Genomic DNA, 4,754 nt, shown 5'->3' on the forward strand with positions numbered 1-4,754 from the left:
ACAAATTTTGCTTCTTTTTCGGTGCAACATGTTAGCAGGGATGCCAACGGCACGGCCGATCTTTGTGCCAAACATGCTACCTCCTTAGCGGTATCCGAGTGTTGGATGGATAACTGTCCATCCTTCATTGTAAACAGCCTTAGGGCTGAGTGTAACCGAATTTCTTTCATGCAACAAAACTCCCATGTTTCACGTAAAAAAAAAGCCAAGTCGCCAAACAGCGACACTCAGAAAAGTAGCTTTCCCTGCTAGCAGCACAGCCCAAACAAAACACCCCCTAAGCTGTTTTCAGATTCCGTCGCTCGTTCGTACTACATCCGACTCAAGCGCAGAAGCAACGAAGCAGTAAAACAGTTCAAATCTCTTTTTCTTTTAGGGAACGCGCAGCGTACATGGGCCAAGCCCACGAACGACAGCCGAAAGCTTTTTCGACGTCAAACTGGCGCTAAGAGCGTTCAATAGGGGCTCCCAGGAAGCTCAAATCGGATCCGACGGTACCGAAGAAACCCTAAATCCCATCTAACGGTAGAAAACAGATCGCCCCTATCCATAGGCCTATATATAAAAACAACCCCCACCGTCTCCGTCTCCGTCTCGCTGCCGCCGCAACAACCCTCAGCATCTCCGTCTCGTCTCGCCGCCGCCGCAAGGAAAAGATAGATGGTCCACGTGCGCATCTCCTGCCATGCCGACCTCCAAGCCCTGCAGGACCGCTCCGGTGGGCGCATGTTCCTAAAGCTCGTCTCTCTCGAGTCCTTGAGCATAGCGAGCGACTCGTATGCACTCCTCCTCCGCAACCTGATTGAGCGGAGGTACTGGCGATGCCCCCAGGCCCAGATCCATCTCCTCTCGCTCGTGGCAGGCGTGGCGTTGGAGCTCGACAAGATCAAGCGTCATCTGTATCCCCTCGTTGAGGCCAAGCTGGGAGACGACGGCTTCCCGGAAGCCCTCCTGCTCCTCAAGAACACGGCACTTGCGCTCATGCCTCTGGCGGAGGACTCTCAGGAAATAGTCAAAGAATGTGTTGTTGAGGAGTATGAGTTAGGCAAAGTTCAAGTGGTGCGCGCATTATTAGTGAAAGTTGGAGTGGTGGGCTCAGTGTTAGCGTTTGACGTCGATGAGGTGATGAATGGTACTCGCAAATTTGCCTGGTTTCACTCACGTCTCCCGCCCGTGCTCAATGAGATTGACGTTGCATTGTCGGCCCCGGTTTATTTCCCTCCTGATTCTGAGTAGACTATCAGCTGTTTCTTGCCAGCTCCAGCTCGTGACTTGTGATGAGTATTGTTTAGGGGCGTGGCAAACAGCTTACAACTGCATAGCTCAAATGTTGCGATGTCTACTTCTTGGAGTGGCAACACCCTTTATGTTTGGATGATGTTAATGGATTTTAAATGTTTTGTATTATGGTGCTGTTTTCTCATTCTGTGCTAGCGTACAACTGCAATTACTGAAAGTACAGTCACATGGAGGTATCTAATTTATTTTCTCATCTATCATTTGTATCAAAACTAGGCTGTATGACCATCAGTTATGGCCATTCATGTTCTAGATCTCTTGTTTCGGATGCAGATGATAGTTTAAACTCTTAGTTACATCTCAAGGAGTCTAGATAAAAAGTTTTCAGCCATAACATGTATTGGAGCTACTGCCTTTTAGCAAGGTGATGCTTCATAGCACGTATTGGCCTTTTAATTCTGAAATATGCAGCGGCGTTCTTAAGCAGGCTTTTGTATGCTGCAACTTGCTTGACATCTGTCCAACTGCTTGCCACAATCTATTGATATGCTGAAATCGAGATATATGTCCTGGTATCTATCTGCAAGACTACTGGGCATTCTCTGCAGGTTTGGTGTTGATTAATTTCTTATATGTGCACCAGATTTGGATGGTGATATTTATTTAACAGAGATGGCTGTCTGCTAAAGAGGCAAATATGTACTTTATTAGATTTTGGTGAGAGCGCGATTGGCAGGGTAGCACCAGTGGACTCCGGATTTTGGTGGATTATTCTCCTCCGGGCATATACAAAGTATACTGGAGATGTTAGATTTTCGTCGAATGGTATACGCACTTCACCTGTATTAGATTTATGTTCAGAAATATATACTTAAGTAACATGATTTAATTGAGATGGTAACAGGAACAGGACTGATTCTGCATTTTCTTGTACAACCAAAAGGAACATTTATCGTTTCCTAAACAGGAAACTTTGATTATAGGGACATATTCAGATAGAAAGCATACTCTGACTGGGTGGTATTGCAACAAAATTTGAATATTGTATTTTTCCTTATTTTGTGGCAATTTATTTATATTTATGATAGGGCAAGTGAGATCCTTTCCACGAGTAGGAAGTAGGATTAATTTTAGGATAAGTAAGAAATATAGTACTTGAAAAAGGCGTTCTGTATTCTCACTTATAACCCTAAAGTCTTAGTGTTTCTTGTTCCACTTTTGAGTTGCAATAATACTTGAAAAAGTCAAACAATATTCTGAAATATAATTCTAAAGTCTCCCAGTTCCGTGCTCGACTTTTGAGTAACAACTAATATTGAAAGTGAATAAGCCTATCGTTACACGATTGTAATGCTACAGATGCAATCTATATTTTCAGGCTATATATGGTTATCCTATTGAGATCCAAGCTCTGTTCTACATGGCATTAAGATGTGCTCTCCAACTGCTTAAGCCGCGGATGGTGAAGGGAAGGACTTCATAGAGAAGATAGGACAACGGCTGCATGCATTAACCTTCCACATGAGAAATTACTTCTGGCTGGATTTCCCGCATCTAAACAACATATATAGATATAAAACAGAAGAGTACTCCCATACTGCTGTGAATAAATTCAATGTCATCCCAGATTCAATTCCTGATTGGGTGTTTGATTTCATGCCATGCCGGGGAGGCTACTTTCTTGGCAACGTTAGCCCTGCTATGATGGACTACAGGTGGTTTGCTCTTGGAAATTGTATTGCCATTATATCATCTCTGGCCACTCCGGAGCAGTCATGGGCAATAATGGATCTGATCGAGGAGCGGTGGGATGAGCTAGTGGGTGAAGTCCCTCTTAAGATATGCTATCCTGCAATTGAGAACCATGAGCGGAGAATAATTACTGGCTGCCACCCCAAGAATACACGGTGGAGTTATCATAATGGGGGATCATGGCCAGGTAATTCACTCTGCTAGTGTCTACTCCCTCCGTTCCAAAATATAAAAATATTCGCTGTTTTCAGATTCGTACATATCTAGACGTACTTTAGTCCGTATATTCACTCATTTCACACTGTATGTAGTCTACATTGAAATACCTAAAACAGATTATTTTAGTGAGCATTCTTTACTGTGAAGTATCCTTCATTGGTAAACCTGTTATCATCTGAAGAGAAACTATTTTTTCGGAATGAAGATTACAACTTTAATAATTGTAGTACAGTAACACACGTTTAGAATAAACTTCATTCTGAACCTAACCATGTCCTGTACAATGCATCTGTTTCCCTGTAATGTTGCAGCTACAAAAGGCAGCTATAGTTTTGTCAACAAAATTTATGATTTTGAGAATTCTACGGAATTCTTGATCTGCGTTTTCTGATTGCTTGAGTGAAGTTCTGCCACTACTTCCTTATCTCTTCAGGATTAGAAACGTGGCTTTGTATGTTCAATCGATGTTCTGCTTTAGTTGCACAGAAAACAATGCACCCAATCTTATTCTCACATGCATGTTCCATCTGCAGTTCTTCTATGGCTGCTGACAGCAGCCTGCATCAAGACTGGGCGGCCACAAATGGCGAAGCGCGCCATCGAGCTCTCCGAGGCTAGGCTTCTGAAGGATGGCTGGCCCGAGTACTATGACGGCAAGCTGCGAAAGTTCGTAGGCAAGCAGGCCAGGAAGTTTCAAACATGGTCCATCACCGGCGGCTACCTGGTAGCCCGGATGATGCTGGAGGACCGTCAACACTCATGATGATCTCCATGGAAGAAGACCGACCTGTAAAGCCGACAATGAAGCGATCAGCGTCATGGAATGCCTGAAAGCCTGGGTGGTTATTTCTTACGAAAAAATTACTTGTCAAGGGTTATAGGAATGGTCCGCGTCCAAACGTCAACAGAAAAGAGTCTAGAGTTGGTTGTAACTGTACTCTGTCAATTAGGACAGAAGTGTATGCCTTAGATTATCAGGAGTCACGCAGCATTTTTTGACAAACATTTGATTTTGCTACAAAAGCAGATGTGAAGATTCTGCCATGGTGGTTCCTCAATTTCGGAATAATATTTTTCATTTTTACCAGTGGCGTCTCTGTGGTGAGGTTTCTAAACAAGATTAGCGCCACACACATCTTTCCACAAATTTGAAATGATTTATTTGGTCCATTTCTGGTCAACTGAATATATATACTAGAAATTTAACTGTGAATTGTGAAGACTTGTTTCATCACCACCTGGGGTGATCTTTCTCACCATTCAGTGCTGCTACCCCGGCCCGGTACCCCCAGCAATCTACTTATTATGCAGCTCATTGAAATCAGATTGAAGTTGTACGTACATTCAATCACCTCATCATGAAGCATCATTACTAATCTCGAGACCAGAAGATTATCTTTTGCTCGGGTGAAGTTCTACTTCCTCCTTATCACTTCCGGAGTGGTCAACTGTTGGTCTGCTTGTAGTGGCACATAAACCCTGCAACCCAACCTTCATATACCTGAAAGCCTACAGAATATAACATTTTCAGTTATTTCAACTGC

The 4,754-nt window shown here is 43.4% G+C and overlaps 1 pseudogene; it reads left to right on the plus strand.

Moving 5' to 3' along the window:
• The first annotated feature begins 660 nt into the window (after positions 1–660).
• Positions 661–4,041, plus strand: LOC125546542 (annotated as a pseudogene).
• The last annotated feature ends 713 nt before the right edge of the window (positions 4,042–4,754 follow it).

This window comes from Triticum urartu, chromosome 3 (assembly GCF_003073215.2).
Source record: "Triticum urartu cultivar G1812 chromosome 3, Tu2.1, whole genome shotgun sequence".
NCBI classification, from domain to species: Eukaryota; Viridiplantae; Streptophyta; class Magnoliopsida; order Poales; family Poaceae; genus Triticum; species Triticum urartu.